The sequence below is a fragment of the Xenopus laevis genome, chromosome 8S (genome assembly GCF_017654675.1).
Source record: "Xenopus laevis strain J_2021 chromosome 8S, Xenopus_laevis_v10.1, whole genome shotgun sequence".
NCBI lineage: Eukaryota > Metazoa > Chordata > Amphibia > Anura > Pipidae > Xenopus > Xenopus laevis.
In genome coordinates, this window is record NC_054386.1 from 40,216,476 (window position 1) to 40,233,822 (window position 17,347).

General features: G+C 39.6%; 1 protein-coding gene across 13 annotated transcripts in view; it reads right to left on the bottom strand.

Annotated features, from left to right (window-relative positions):
- The window catches only part of gapvd1.S (GTPase activating protein and VPS9 domains 1 S homeolog), a 42,909-nt gene extending 37,355 nt beyond the window's left edge, over positions 1–5,554 (bottom strand). For 8 of the 13 annotated variants that reach the window (XM_041574027.1, XM_041574024.1, XM_041574023.1 and 5 more), the window contains exon 1: positions 5,404–5,547. The gene's annotated coding sequence lies outside the window, so the exon portion shown is untranslated. 13 annotated transcript variants of the gene reach the window in all.
- Positions 5,555–17,347: the final 11,793 nt, after the last annotated feature.

Consider the following 17,347-nt stretch of genomic DNA (forward strand, 5'->3'; position numbering starts at 1 on the left):
TGGTGCTCGGTGGAATAATCCCAGGCCGGTGCAATTCTCTGCTGATAGGAGCACAAGCCCGGAATTTCAGGTAAGTAAATGCGATCACTTGGGGGTGCCATAATTTGGTATCCCCAAGCGGTAAATGACTTTACTTCTAATTTAAGCTATAATGGTTAAGAATACAGAACCTTTATAAGTTTATATAGCATTTCTGACATTCTCTGCTTCCTTACTAGCAAAAAAAAAAAAAAAATTTTTTTTAAAAAAAAGTAGGCCCATTTCTGTTTGATGACGGGAATTCTATCTTTATACTACACAGTAGTCATCTCTGGAGAGAAATGGCAACTTCAGCAATTATCTGCCTCTGAACACTTTAGCTTTGGAGATGCTCAAAGTAATCTGCTCATTGGGCCAAGTTCATGTGTCCCCCCAAAAGGCTGCAAAAGATAATATCATCAACCCTTCTCTAGGATATTTACACTAATAAGACAAAGTTGGAAAAAAAAATATTGTTGCAGTCCTTGGTTCCATATGAATCAGGGCAAAACATAAATGAAGCCAGAATATTCTCATAGAATGACTTTACACTCATTTCTCCAGTTTCTTCTCCCTTTGTGAAAGATGAAAGTTTCTGATGAGAGTATGATCATTCAAAAAAAAGCTAATATCACAGGGTTAATAGGACTTCTGCCCATACATAGGTTGTGCTGTCTCTTTATTTCCTTTAAAACCTGGTGGTGTTTCTGCAGGCCAAATGCAGCCATGCTACCAGGGTCGGACTGGGGGGCCTGGGGCCCACCGGGACTGCTGTCCAGGGCCCCCGCCACCCCTTGCTGCGGCGCCAGCGCCGCGCACCCCCTTGGTGTTGTCCCACGCCGGCGCGCATGTGCAGACGGCACCCGTGCCGACAAGAATGCGCAGACAGCGTATCGCGATGGCTATGTTTTTTTTTAATAATTATTACGATTGGGGGTCTGGCCCGGCGGGGCCCCTTGAAGGTCGGGGCCCACCGGGTATTTTCCCGGTGTCCGCGGGGCCAGTCCGACACTGCATGCTACTGGTCATTAACAATTAACAGAAATTAACCTCACTCGCATGATCATTTTTAGGCGAAAATCAAAGATTGATGATTGAGTGGTTTTGGACTAAGGGTAGGACTAGACGGACGATTTTGGTGCGACCCGACGCGCTGAAACGGAACGCATGCAACGGAAATAAGGTCACCTTCCAAACTATTTTTTCAATTCAGTTGTTTTTATATTGTTCACCATAAATAAAGACTTTTTTCAATTTTAAATTACTTTCCATTATTTATTTTTTACTGTTTTTCCAAAATCGAAATTTAAAGTTGAATGTTCATGTCTCTGCTGTTTCAGTCTGGTAGCTCAGTAATTCAGGTGCAGACTCAAAACTGTTACACTTTTGCAACATTGAGTGGATACATTTCTCAGCAGCATTTCTGGAGTATTAGCAACTATTGTATCAATTATATTAGCTGCCTGTAATGAAACCAGAGATTCTGCAAAGATAAAAATAAAAAATGTATCAACTAAATGTATCAATTTAGAACAGTTTACAGGCTCGGTGACCCCCCCCCCCCTACCAGAGCTACTTCAATATTAGAAAAACGGTCACATATAGAAAATAGAAAGTCATTGGAAAAAGTCGTTATTTCTGGTGATCTATCTGAAACTAATTTTATTAATTGCCCTTTAAGGCTTTCCCAATTTATCTTTCATTTTGACATTTTAAACTGTACATTAAACACTAGCAACCAGATTGCTAAATCATTCAAACTCAGCAACTGAGCTTCATTTGTTATCTTTTGCAAACTTGTCTCTTAATATCAGTTTCTTCATCACACTAAAACAAAATTTAAAGGTGAACTGAAAATAAACATAAATACTGTCACACACTGGACATAATGTTTAGCTTACCCAAGCTCCTATATATTGTCTAACCGGATGCTGTATGATTACAACTTCCACCACTATGTGATAGATTTAACAAAAAAAAAAAAAAAAGACTGGTATAGGTTATATTAATTCAATATAAAATAAATACGAATCAAGAAGAAAAAAAGAAAAACGATTATCAAATTAACCTGTCTTTAATACACCAAAAAATACCTTTCCTGCCATTTCAAAGCGACAGTGGACATTTTCTGCAAACTATCTAATTTCAATTTCCCCATTTCAATTGGTTAACAAGTGGCTAGTGCTTTTTTTAGAATTGAAAGTTAAGTTTCCGAAATAGTGAGCTGCGGTTCTTGTTAGTGGGATTAGTAAAGGGTAAGCGGACACTATTGCCAAACATAGACATTATGAAGGGGCCACTTTAATTAGTCTAAACTTGTCCCTGGTATCTGGAGGGTGCTGGGCCTACAATACCCACAATGCAATGTGCTAAATACATCATTAGAGAAGCCCTTAGTTTCCTTTTATACTTCCTTATAAACATACAGACAGAGTGATTTGTCTCACTTTAAGGCTCAGTCATTATTAGCAGCCTATTTGTTATCCTTTCAATCCTCTTTATAAATCAGCTGCAAAAAATGTGTCACCACTATATTAAGACGAGAGGAAAAATACATGAGCCTACCAGTAAGCACATCCTTGTGCCAAAGAGCAGATTTATGATTGTGGCTTAGTGGACAAGTGTGCCCCCATCAGTAGCTAGAGGGGGAGCCCAGCAAAGTTTCAAATATATTTTCTTTTCTTGGAGTTAATAACCCAAGGTTAATAGTAGATGAAGATTACATGGCTACTATTAAAACTACAAATCATAATAAAAGAGATCCCAACATGATCCCGCATGAGGTATTGGTGGGCAACATCATCTGCAACACTATTTGTATTGGTAAAGGTTTAATGTGGACCAGTTACCCATGGCAACCAGAAATCTCTACAATTCTATCGGTAAAAGCTAATACAAGCTTTACTGTGCTGCTAACTACCTGCACCTGTGACAAGAAATAATGGCACCAGTACAGGTATAGGATCTGTTATCCAGAATGCTTGGGACCTGGGGTTTTCCATAATTAGGATATTTATCCTAGAAAATCATGTAAACATTAAATAAACCCAATAGGCTGATTTTGCTTCCAATAAGGGTTAATAATATCTTAGTTGGGATCAAGTACAAGATACTGTTTTATTATTACAGTGTTTTATTGTTACAGAGAAAAAGGAAATATTTTTTAAAGATTTTGGATTAAAATGGAGTTTATGGGAGAGAGACTTTTCGTAATTCAGAGCTTTTTGGATAATGGGTTTCCGGATAACAGATCCCATACCGGTACTACACACTGCAGTCCTAAACACACACATATATTATACACAATTTGTGTCATTTCATTGATTTTAAACATGGTAATGCATTTTGAGAAAAGCTCCAGACCATGAGCCGAAACGTTAATGCTTTTTTGTAAAGAAATGTGCTGAACAAAGTTAAAATAAAGCAATTAACTGGAGTGCGTAAGATCAAGGCTTTCTTCTATTTTCGCAACCACTAGACAGCACCCGGAAGTGAGAGATACTGGTACATTGTGTGCCAATGGAACGGAACTGTATGGGTCCTGTTATACAAAATGCTTGAAACCTAGAGCTTTCCAGTTAATGGATCTTTCCGTAATTTCTAACCTTCATAGTTTAAATCTACTAGAAAATCATTTAAAATGATACTGACACTAAAAAATTACTTTTTAAAATATGAATGTACATTAAAAGTTACTTATAGGTCATGTTGATTGTTTTTTGTGGAGAGGTTTGTTTTTGTAAGTAATTGTTAAAGTTTCTAAACCTGACTGTCCCATCTCAGCTTAAAGTTTCTTATGCTAACTGACTACTGCTGCACAAATATGGCAGCCCCCTCATAGATGATCATGGGGAGTCAGACAGGTAACGGAAAAGCATCAGGCCAATACTTTATAGCAAAATTATAAGTAGCATGCAAAGCCAATATTATGATAGATGCAAGAAAGGTTTAATTTCTGGGGTCAGTATCTCTTTAAAGGTTAATTAAACCCAATATACCGGTTTAGCATCCAATAAGAATTAATTATATCTAGGTTGGGATCAAGTACAAGGTACTGTTTATTATTACTGGGAAAAAAATCATTTTTAAAAATGTGGATTATTTGGAAAAAATTTAGTTTTTAAGGGAGACAGCCTTTCCATAATTCGGAGCTTTCCGGATAGTGGGTTTCTGTATAATGGATCCCATTCCTGTATATGTATTTAAATGTATATAAATTATGTAACTGTGGGCAAGTTTGTTGATGTGCAAGCATATAATGAGCTCCATACTGGTGTGGGTGGCTTAGTGCTAGCAAGGGACATTTTAAATGATAGGTGCAACACTATATTAATTCCAAACAACATGCCTGTCTTGTCATTTTACTTATAATTTTGGGGTTATTTACTTGATATAGAATTAAAATCTAATTATGGGTAAATATACATGCTGTCATTTGCTTACTAACATTCAACAACCGCTTGTTCATATAAACTATTGTAGAATTTCTGAAGCAAATACACCAGTTGTACTAGTGTAGGGCATCACTACATTATATTTTCATAACTTTGAAACACTTTCATCTTTTGTTCCTTTAAGACACGTCTCTATACAGGAACCTTAATGTCCTTGTGAGTCACTCTATAAATCCTAGAAATGTTGCTGAATTCTAACTCCCGACAAGCCACAGACACTGCTGCTGAATGATTAGCGAGAATGTGACAGCAGCTAAAGGGTTACAGGTGAGATGGCGCCTCTGTACTTTCTCAGCTGGATGCTTTAACGTGGTTGTTCACCTTTGAGTTTACTTTTAGTATGATGTAGATATTGAGATAATTATCAATTGGTTTTCATTTTTTAATTTGTGGTTTTTGAGCTTTTTATTCAGCAGCTCTCCAGGTTGCAATTTCTGCAATCAGGTTGCTAGGGTCGACATTACCCTAGCAACCATGCATTATTTGAATAAGAGACTGGGCTTTTAATGAGCATTTGTTTTTTAGAAGGGGTCGGCGACGCCCATTGGAAAGCTGCAAAGAGTCAGAAGACAAATAACTATAAAACTATTAAAAAAATGACCAATTGAAAAGTTGCTTAGAATTGGCCATTCTATGACATAATAAAAGTTAATTAAATGGTGAACCACCCCTTTAATGTTGCTGGCACAGGGCACTACTGTGCATGTTTAGGAGGGGCGCAATGGTAGCTCTTACCAGTATGTGAAGTCATTCCTGGTTTTTTTTCTTATATGAAAAAGTAAATAGCATTTTCTGTAATATCCAGACAGTGAGGCGAATCCACACTACAAGTGGCAAATACAGTGGAGACTCTGTACACTACTGCATTAGGCAGAGAACTGTGGAGCCCACTCAACCCTATGTAAAATATACGGATAGCAGAGTTACATACCACCCCACAGCCCCGCTCTTCGTGGGACAGTCCCGATTTTTCATAACACAGCCCGTAGTCGCGGATCGCTCAGGGTTTCCGACACGGTCTCGCGAGACGAGAGCGTGAAGTAGCGCGGTGAAGCAATACGTAGTCGCCTGTGGAAGTGACGTGCGCTTCCTTGTTACGTTTGCACGTATAGGTTACTAGTAACAGGGGAACTGTGTAGTGGGCATGGTTGTCACATCAAAAGGGTTCATTCTCTGCTCAATACCTCGCTTTTGTATGGGAACAAATACTTTTGGGTTTTCCCGACGGTTTTCGGCAAATCCCTCCGCTACCTGATCAAAACAAATGTAATGCGTTGGCAGCGCTGCGCAACATTACCCAAACTTGAGTCACGGCACAATAGAAACGGTCCAGGTTATTCCACAAGATACACACTGAACCCAGAGACTTCCCTCAAAATAATTATCTAGAAAGCTTTGCATTGCGCTAGAGAGCCCCAAAAAAATAAAGGCTAATGTAGGAAAAGTGGAATTTATGAACTCTCAATGCTCTGCGAGGCTACACGTATTTTTATGGCTACTTTTTATTACTCATCTTTCTTTTCAGGCCTCTCCTATTCATATTCCAGTCTCTTATTCAAACCAATGTGTGGTTGCTAGGGTTCAAAATACGCTAGCAACCACACATTGTTTGAATAAAAGACTGGAATATGATTAGGAGAGGCCTCAAAAGAAAGAGGAGTAATACAAAGTAGCCATAAAAATGGCCTACACTGCAAACTGGAGAGCTGCTGAATAAAAACTTAAATAGTAAAAAAGTCAAACCAATTGCAAATTGTATCACATACATGTCATAGTAAAAGTTAATTTTAAGATAACCCCTTTAAGCTGAGACAATGGCACTGGCCAAAGTAATCATGAGTTTTAAGGCTTTTGTTTATATCTATAACGTACACTTAGGTCCATAAATATTTGGACAGAGACAACTTTTTTTTCTTATTCTGTACATTACCACAATGAATTTTAAATGAAACAACTTCGCAGTTGCGTAACTAGACCCCTAAGGGCCCCGGTACAGAAATTTACAACTGGGCCCCCCCTAAAGGGATTCCTCACATATGAGTTAACTTTTAGTATGATGTAGAGATTGATATTCTGAGATTATTTGCAATTGGGTTTCATTTTATTTTTTATTCCGCAGCTCTCCAGTTTGCAATTTCAACAGCCTGGTTGCTAGAGTCCTAATTCCCCTAGCAACCATGAACTGATTTGAATAAGAGACTGAAATATGAAAAGGAGAGGGCCTAAATACACAAATGAGTCATTAAAAAGTAGCTACAACAGTTAATGTAAAAGTTACATGTAAAAAGGACATGTAAAATTGACTGTATTATAATGATATAAGGGATAATGTACCCCTACTGTAAATGATAAGGATATTAGAAGTCACTGAGGGGTTTTGTGACCATTGTGCTTAGTACAGGGAATACCTATGTATAGTTTTATAGTGTCTCTCTGTAAAGGCTATGAGCAAACTTAGGGGTCTGTTCCTGCTGAATTGTGCTAAGTACAGGAGAATACCTATGCTGCCATAGTTTTATGGGATCTGTCTGTACAGACTATGAGCAAACTTAGGGGCTGTTTGTGCTGAATTGTGCTTAGTACAGGGGAATACACATGCTGCCATAGTTTTTATGTATCTCTCTGTACAGGCTATGAGCAAACTTAGGGGACTGTTCCTGCTGAATTGTGCATAGTACAGGGGAATACCTATGCTGCAATAGTTTTATGGGATCTCTCTGTACAGGCTATGCACAAACTTAGACCATGTCCTCTTTCAAAGCACAAAATCTCATCTTAGAAAAATATTTCTGAGAAAAAAAGTCATAGATGCAATTTTTATTTATAACTCCCAAAAACATTTAGAAGAATGATCATAGTTGCAATTCCATTGATAATACCACAGAACTAAAAGGATAGTGTCAATTCCATGTCTCAGGTGGCATAGTAGCAATTAAGTGGACAAATACATCATACTGAAGAAACTAATCAAAATGGAGCCAGCAGATCTGTCAAGTGTGCAAGTGATCATTGGTGGGGAGGAAGTAATAGTGTGTCCTAGTTCCTCTTGCCAAGTTGCCATGATGCAGGACGGTGGGGCCCTCACAGGCACAGGGCCCGATTGAGCGCAATTGGTCCAATCGGCCTAAGGCCAGCATCGTGTGCAGAGACATTGGTGGAGAAGGAACAACAGGACTTTGTGGTTCCTTCTATCGCGGGGCCCGATTGGACGTAACATGCCAGTGCCACTAGTGATGTATGTATGTATGTATATTTTTATTTGTAAAGCGCTCCTTGAGGGCAAAGCACTGTACAACAAAACAATATATTAGTAGTAACAAACAAGGGGTCATTGGAATAAAAAGTAACAATAAGTGCATTATTAGAAATACAATTCACAAAGATATAAAAAATATAATTACAATACAGATTAAGTGCTCAGTGTCAAGGAAACAAAAGGCTAGAGGACCCTACCCCTTAGGGTTTACAGTCTAAATGGGAGGGTAACATACAGACACAATTCAGAGGGGTATTAAGATGCTGTGGATTACAGTTTGTTACACTGTTATATAAGTGCCAGTTCAGGTGTTATCCAGGTGATGCCATTAATTTCCTGGGACGCAGCTTTCCCAGACTTTCAGCTTTAATTCAGTGGGTTTAACAAGAAGATTGCATAAAAATGTGAGGAAGTAAAGCCTTTTTTTAACACAATCACTTAATTTCAGGGGCTTGGGTAAGTAATTCGATTAAAAAACAAAATAAAATGTTCATTTCTAATACTTTGCTGGCAATGACAGCCTGAAGTCTTGAACTCATGGGCATCACCAGATTCTGGGTTTCCTCCTTTTTAATGCTCTGCCAGGCCTTTACTGCAGCGACTTTCAGTTGCTGTTTGTTTGTGGGCCTTTCTGTTTGAAGTTTAGTCTTCAATAAGTGAAATGCATGCTCAATTGGGTTCAGATCAGGTGACTGACTTGGCCATTCAAGAATATTCCACTTCCTTGCTTTAATAAACTCCTGGGTTGCTTTCCCTGTATGTTTTGGGTCATTGTCCATCTGTATTGATTGAAATGCCTCCCAATCAATTTGACTGCATTTAGTTGAATTTGAGCAGACAGTATGTCTATGAACACCTCAGAATTAATTTGACTGCTTCTGTCCTGTGTCACATCATGGATAAACACTAGTGTCCCAGTGCCACTGGCAGCCATGCACACCCAAGCCATCACACTACGCCTTCGCCATGTTTTACAGATGATGTGGTATGCTTTGGATCATGAGCTGTTCCATGCCTTCTCCATACTTTTTTTTTGCGATCATTCTGGTAGAGGTTGATCTTGCTTTCATCTGTACAAAGAATGTTTTCTAGCCTTTCTATTCTTGATGCTTATGAGTGGCTTGCACCTTGTAGTGCACCCTCTGTATTTACTTTCATGCAGTCTTCTCTTTATGATAAACTTGGATATCGAGATGCATACCTCCTGGAGAGTGTTGTTCACTTGTTTGGCTGTTGTGAAGGGGTTTCTCTTCAACATGGAAATTATTCTGTGATCATCCACCACTGTCAGTGGCATAACTACCACTCCTAATATTGTAGCAATTTCTTGGATGGGTTTTTTCTGATTTTTTTTTTCTAACTGTAACTACCCCTCCCCCCCCACTCCCCCAGTAGTTACTCACTGTATTTTATGGCAGTAGAGGGCAGAAGTGTGCAAACAAGGAGAATTTTCACAGTTCACAGATATTAAAAAAAATAATCACAGGTTTAGGCTCTTTTTTTCCACTTTTGGCAGCATACTGTCCCAATATAGAAAACTAGGGCATATGTGATTTTTTTTAGGAAAAGCCAGTAGGTAAAATTTCAAGCAAGTACACAGAAGCCCAAACAGCCCCCCAAAGGCCCAATACATTGTGATTGTGACATGTTACAGGAGGAGTCTTGTTTCAGAATGTGAGAAATACTGTGTCAGATTCCACTTTCTTTCCACATGCTGGTAAAATAATTGTGGGCTTTGTTTGGTGTGTTCCCTTACCATTTGCCGGCCAGCATCTCCCATTGTTAGGGTTGCCACCTTTTTTGGAGAAAAATACCGGCCTTCCTATATATTTATAGTTTTTTTTCCTATTAATAACATTGGGGTCAAGTATAATTTTTACTGGTCAGGCTGTTAATGTCAACTCTACCCATTGTTGCCATCGATATGACACACTTGGTGACATTGAGACATGCACAGTTGAAAGTCTGACGCCAAATTGTCATCCTATTGTACAGGATTTTGTTATTTCCTCTTGGGCACCATCCCGCCTGTAATTTGGCACCTGACAACCTTTTAATTCCCTTGTTATCATTCATTCATTTCCCAAGCTGGCTTCTGCTAGAGATCCTGCTCATGCCTTTGTGGTGTGAATTTCTGGTATTTTGGCCCAAGCCTGGTATTTGACTACAATATTTGCTGCCTGCCTTGACCCCATGCCTGTTTTGACCCACACCTTTGCCTGATTCTTGGCTGTACCTTGTTCTGCTCAATCTGATTTCCCAGTTAGAACTGTGGCATATGTTTCTGGGTTACCCAGGTGACTTCCTTGTCAACAAATGACTTTGTACATATATATATCAAAAAGGACAACCATTGCAGATAAAACCCCTGTGATCGGTACAGGAAGGGGGCTAGATCAGGGAGGCAGTGCAGTCTGTAAATGGGTGGGGGTCTGGGTCAGCGGGGACCACAGAGTTTTTACCTGGTGTCTCAACGGCCCAGTCCGACCTGGCTCTAAGGGCAGAGAGAGATGAGAAGATTCGGGGAGATTTAGCCGCCCGGTGACAAATCCCTCTTCTTTGGGCGACTAATCGCCCCGAACTGCCTCCCCGCTGGCAAGAATCAAAATCACTGGCGGGATGGCACTCGGATCGCTTTGTTTTCCGAAGTCGCCCAAAGTTGCCTCACGAGGAAACTTCGGATGACTTCGGAAAACAAAGCACTCTGAATGCTATCCCGCTGGTGATTTAGATTCTAGCTGGCAGGGAGGCATTGCGGGGAGCTTAATCGCCCGAAGAAGAGGTGATTTGTCGCCGGGTGACTAATCTCCCCGATTCTTCTCGTCTTTCCGTCAGATAGTTCACCAGAAATAAAAACTTTTCTCAATTACTTTCTAGTTTCTATTTGTGGCCGTTTTTCGTAGGGTAGGACTACATTGACTTTTCAGGGCAAACCGACGTGCTGCGACAAAACACCTGCGACAAAAATAAGGTAAGTGAATGCATTGTTGCATGGTGTTGCAGTGTTGATCTGACACGACTGTCACATGCAGACGCTGCACGCTGCCGAAAACGTCCATGTTGTCCTACCCTAATATTGAAGTTTAAAGTTTTGTTTTTCACTTTGTCATGACTTTCTAAAGCAGCTCTACGAGTGGGGGTCAGTGACCCTGTAAAATGATAGATTAGTCGTTACATAATCTGAGCATAACCTGTGAGTATCATTAAAGCCCCTGTTAAAAATTGATGCAATACTTTATAATATTCCACAGATGCGGCAACTGGATTACTGAGCTGCCAGACTAAAACACCAGATGATATTGAGGACTTTTTTTATCAAAGTATATTGTGCCTGTGTAAAGCTGCATTGCATGAATTTTATAGCATCCATGTCTCAATGTTACTGATATGTCTGCTGCTGCTATTTGTTTTAGGAAAATGTGATGGAACTGGCAAATGTAGGGGGTATATGCAGTACAAATGATGTGGCTTGGGTGGGGAAGATATGTCCAACTTAAATACATGGTAGGAAAATGTAGGCTTTACATGTCCTTTAAGTGTGGTTGCAAAAAGTCTAAGGTCCATCCAGACCAAACCCTCCAATCCCATATATATATAAATATACACATACTTTTACAGACCTTTCTATACACTTACATATAGTATATAAACTGTATATACCAATATCAATACTAAACTAAATGTATATCTTATAAACACAATAACCTTGGTTATTTTGCTTGTTCAAGAAATCATCCTTAAGCCACTCTTAAAGGCATTAACAGAATCAGCCATCACAACATCCTTGCTGGCCTTATAGCGATGAAGCACCTACACTGCATCAAATGAAAATTTGTTCCTCTCTAGTCTAAAAGGGGTGGCCTCTGGTGTGTTGATCTTTTCTTTGGGAAAAATATCCAGTTATCTGTCTATAATTTCCTGTAATGTACTTGTAAATAGTCATCATGTCACTTTGCAAGTACCTTTTCTCCAGAGAAAACAAACCCAATCCAGACAGTCTACCCACATAATTTAAATCTTCCATCACTAACCAGCACGTCTCTGCTCTCTCTTAAGCTCATTAATATCCTTCTTAGGGACTGGAGCCCACAACTGCACTGCATACTCCAGATATGGCCTTACCAGGGACCTATAAAGAGCCATAATTTTGTTTTCATCCCTCGAGTTAATGCCCCTTTTTTAAGACAGTACCATATTTGCTTATTTGTAAGACAATAGGGCATATGTACATCTGTAAGTGCTGTTGCAGTCCCTGAAAGTTGTGTCTAACACCGCTTTCATTAAAATTGCTTACTTCAAAATGCACTCTTTGCACTTATAGAATATAGTTGCACTTGGTGCCTTCTGTTCAGAATTGAGCACTGCTGCACCTATTGGCACAGGGAGCCATCAACAACTTCGAAAATATTCATTGCACCTGTGCAATTGCACATTGAAAGTTAATATTGCTTTTTTTATTGCTGAATCAGGAGCAATTGTGCCAAGAGTTTTGTCCCTTTGCGACCACAATGATGCCAGAATTCTGGAGGGAAATGTTGTATTGTAGGAAAAATACATGCAGATTGCCCTCAAAATTGCACTTTGCTTACTGCACTTGTGGGCCTACATGTGCCCTACCATATGTAAGTGAACTTGTGTTATAATCTCTTGTATGGTCAATGAAGCTGCAGCCTTTTCTTACCCCAGATGGTGGCTTAAAGTGGACCTGTCACCCAGACACACAAATCTGTATAATAAAAGTCCTTTTCAAATTAAACATGAAATCCAATTTCTATTTTTTATTAAAGCATTCATAGCTGCTGTAAGCTCATTTAAAAATCTCAGCTGTCAATCAAATATTGTCTGCCCCTCCTCTATGCCCGTGGCATAGAGGCGGGGCAGACAATTACTTTCACTTTCCATTCAGCACTTCTTAGATGTCACTACTCTCTACATATTCCCCTGTTCTCTTTACCATTTAATTGTGTACCCAGGGCATGGGGATGGACATCAGGTCCCCCATTCTGGTGAACAAACAAGATTCTGAGATGATACAAGGCTCGTCTTAATAACAGTGTCCACAAAATGGCTCCTGCCTGCTTGCCATTATTATGAATTCCCAGACTAGAGGAAACAAGATTCAAATAATTTATATAGTGTAATTAAAGTTCATTTTGCTTGACTAATGTGATAAAATAGGATTTTGAATCTTTTTTTGGGTGACGGGTCCCCTTTAATCCATATGTAGTCACAATTCCCTCTTCCGACTCCCCACTATTGGTCTGTGGGTATTCTAGGATAATGAGCCCTTTTCCAAGTATTATGAAATGTTACAATGAACCCATAACCATTTTCTCCTTTGTGCTATCAGTAGTGTTGACAGAAATCAGTTGAGTAAGCAGTTCTTTTGGGATAACTCCACTCTCTATGATTGCCTTTTCCTTGCTTTTAACTCCATTAAATGAGTACCGTGCAATTGCCAGTAAACAGGTAATTCATATAATGAGGTGAATAGTAGTGAATTCATTTTGAAATAGTGAATTGTGAAATTGTGAGTAGGCAACGGCTTTAATGAACTACAGATCAATTGCAGCTCACTTGGCTGCCCGCAATATTCCCAAGAAGTGACCCCCGCCTCTTCCCCTGATTCTACCGTTGCAGGGTGATGGATCAGTGTAAAGGAGGAAGGAGGGAACACAGGTGATCGAAGGCACTTTAGTGGAGAACAGCGGAAAGGATATGTTGGAAGGCTTGATTCAGACAAGAAGAGTATCCAAAGCAATTACTGTGATTAATGGGCTTAGCGATGCACACTATTCTTCTGACCAGAAGCAGCAAAACAACTGGAGGCCGTATCCCAAACATTCCTCTGATAAGCATACCTCCCAACGGTCCAGTTTTTAGAGGGACAGTCCCTCTTTTGGCAGCTCAACCCGCAGTCCCTCATTTGTACTGGAAAGTCCAGTTTTTCTCTGCACTGAACAGCCAGAAAAAGAAACAAAGTTTCTAACTTAATTGGCTTTTGGCACAGAGCTCAGAACAGCCACCAGGTGCACTTGGAAACTTTCGTAACAATTTCAGATAAGCAAATAAGTAATTGTAACAATATAAGCTAACAGGTCTCTTGGGGAAAGTTAGATCCACAGCTTAAAGGCCAATTCACCTTCATTAGCAAAACTGTAATAACTGAAAAAAATCACAGACATGTGTTCAAACTTTCATAACCTGCCAAATTTTGGAAAATGAACATGATAATTAGGGGGGGTGGTGGTCACAAAAAATGGGCGTGGTCTTTTTGTTTCCAAAATGTTGGGAGGTATGGATAAGTAATGCTGGAGAGGGAGACAGATCTGTGACAGGAGCTGAAAAGGAGAGGGGGAGATCATAAACTATATGCTGTATCTGAAATACACTAACTAAAGGTGAGCGCAATAGAAACAGTGTAGAACTGCAACAGTGTTACACTATTGTGAGCCTTTTTATATCTTCCATTTCCATGAGGTTCCCATTTGAAGAGTGATTTGCCTGACATCGCATACAAAGGAGAATTATAAGGACAGTGTGCAGTTTTACAAAGCTTGTGTTTATGGTCTTTCCATGTAATACACAGCACTCTTATATATTGTTGAAATATTGTTTGTAAAAATATCTCCAAGTTTAATTGTAGTGCAATTCTAACCATTGCATTATATAGTGGTTGCAATGAAACACAACAGTTAAGGTTGCCACCTTCTGTCCCGTGGAACTCCGGGCAGGGGGCGGAGCCACAATGTAATGGGGGTGGGTCTGTGACATGGCGGGGTCTGTCACATAAAGAACTACGATGTGGCAATCGCCACCTCAATCATAGGAAATCCTGCCCGGTTTTCCTAATTTGGAAAACTGGGCAGGCAATTTTGACCCGGGCAGCCCTTCAAAAAACTAGGCTGTCCGGATCAAAACCAGACACGTGGCAAACTTACCAACAGTATAGTCTAACAGTAAAAATAAATAATACGAAAGAGGAATAGAAGCGAAAGTAGGTAGATTCTGCCCAGTGGTCAAAGTTGCAGGGTAAATAAAAGTGCATTACTTGAAGTGTAGTATCCAGGGCAGCCATCAGGGGGGGACAGGGGGGAGAGTTGTAGGGGGCCCTTGATTAGCTGGGCCACCCATCTTTCTTAGAGCTGCTGACTTCGGGAAGGCATGGATGTTTAAGGAGCCCTGGCCACCAATTTTCTCATAAGTTGTGTGTGTGGGGGGGTCCTGGCCACCAATTTTTCTTTATTCATGTGGGGTCCTAGCCACCAATATTTTTTAATGGGGGGGGCCCTGGCCACAAATGTTTTTTTTATGGGGGGCCCTGACCACCAATATCTTTTTATTTTTATTAACATGTGGGAACCCTAGCCACCAATATTTTTTGTTTTTTTACTGTGTGGTGGGGGGGCGGACCTGTACGTGGGGCTTGTGGTGGGTGCAGCCCAGGGGGCCCAGGAAATTTTGTCGTATAGGGCCCTGCGATTTCTGATGGTGGTCCTGGTAGTATCCATTCCAGAGTCCGCGCTCAGACAGTTGATGGGACCTATAAGGTCCATGTTGCAAGAACATAGTTTGCTAAGATCCACGTCATGTGAAGCACTGCATTTAACTGTACGCCTTAGGGTAAGCTAAGCTGTATTGGTCAGAATTAGCAAACCGGGTCCAATAGAACCATTTTTTAATAAACTTTCCTGTTTCTTTTCCAGTAGTGGGTTTCATCTATATTTATGGACCTGTGACACTTTGGATAGCCAGTCTTTTATCTGTGGATTGTCAGTTTGTTTCCATTTGAGCAGGATTGGAGCTATAGCAGCATCTAGCATCACTGGTATCATTGACTTTTTATAGGTAGAGTAAGGGAGTAGTGTATTGTACAACAGAACAGTTTGAGGGACGTCAGGAACATCAAAATCTGTTATTTGTTTGATGATATCTCGTACAGTGCTCAAGTACGGTTTTAAAGCAAGGCAATTACAAAAAAATGTGCATCAAAGTGCCTGGATTCATTTTGCAGAACTGTAAATTTTGGCTTGTTTGATAGGATATCTGTACCATTTTGTGCAAAGTTTGTAATTCAATTCCTGTATTTTCGCCTATGGGGAAGAAGTGTGTACTACAGATAACAGATTTTTAGTTGTCATGTTTTAATTATTGACACTAAGGGCCTTATTTATCAAAATCTGAATTTTTCTATTTCAATAAAAAAAGTCAGACCAAACTAGAATCCACGATGACCTTATTTATATAAAAAAGCACGATTTTTCCGGATCGGGTACAAACGCAAAAAAAGTGCAAAAATCCAAATCATACTAGTTTTTTCCTGAATTGCTCGATTTTTTTGGGCTTTTTCCCCAAAAGTTTTTGCCTGAAAAGTTTGAAATTGTTGAATTTTCAGACTAATTCCAGCATAGACCACATAAACTTTCAAATAGGATAGGGACCTCTCCCATTGACTTATATACAACCTCAGGAGGTCGGATTCTCACTTTTTCCATCCTTGGTGTTTAAAAAATCTCGAAAACAGTTTCCACAAATAATTCGGAATTTATAGTAAAAAAAACTTGAGTTTTTTGGCATTCAGACTTTAATAAATAACCCCTGTCGTTTTCACCACTATTTTTAAGTGAACCAGTCACTAGAGATTTAATATTGCAGCACTTAAATCATGGCACTTGAACTTTGAATTGCAGTTAAAAATTTACTTAATGACACTAGTGGGGCTTTCTTAAATAATTGTTACAGTTGATTCCACTCTCATAAATCTATAGAGCTTGAGCTAGTTTAATTGTAAACACAAGTATTGTCACAACTCTCATTTTTGTAAAAAAAAAAAAACCTAATTCCTACAAAACCTGAATAAATCCAAAGCAAAGGTTTCACCTGGAATATAGTCCAAAAAAACATTTTTTTTTTCTCTTCAGCACACCACTTACTTTTTCAGGGTGCATCCACTCCCAAGCTGCCTCCAAGTCAGCCAAATTCCTTATCTTGAATAATAGGATATGAAGCACACCATCCTCAGGCTTTGCCTTTAAAACATTTTATTTCAGCGGAATTCACACACAAGCTTTCGGGGAAAACCCCTTCCTCACCTGGAATATGCCCCTGTGTATGCCCAAAAATGAATGTACCGTCACTATGCAATTAGTCTTCTGGATGCCCAGGCCCAATTCATCTAACCCCCATTTGCTTTATGAGGCAGAGGGGTCTAAAAAAAAGAAAGTGAACCTGTGACAGCTTAAGACTGGGCTTCATGCTCTAGACAAGCTTTTTGCTCATTTAATGAAGTCAATACAGGGCTTCATAAATGATCTTCTCTGGGTCTGCAGTGGAGTAAGGATGAATGATTACGTGTCTTACATATAATGAGAGGGCTCATTTATAAGCATATTTTCTAAATAGCACCAGTGCAGTTGCCCATAGCAACAGCTTTGAACAAACTACAGGTATGGGATCCATTATCCGGAAACCTATTATCCAGAAAGCCCCGAATTACAGAATGGCCGTCTCCTATAGACTCCATTTTATCCAAATAATCAAAAATGATTTTCTTTTTCTCTGTAATAATAAAACAGTACATGTGGACTGGTGAAACAGAGAAACTATCTTATTACCGAAA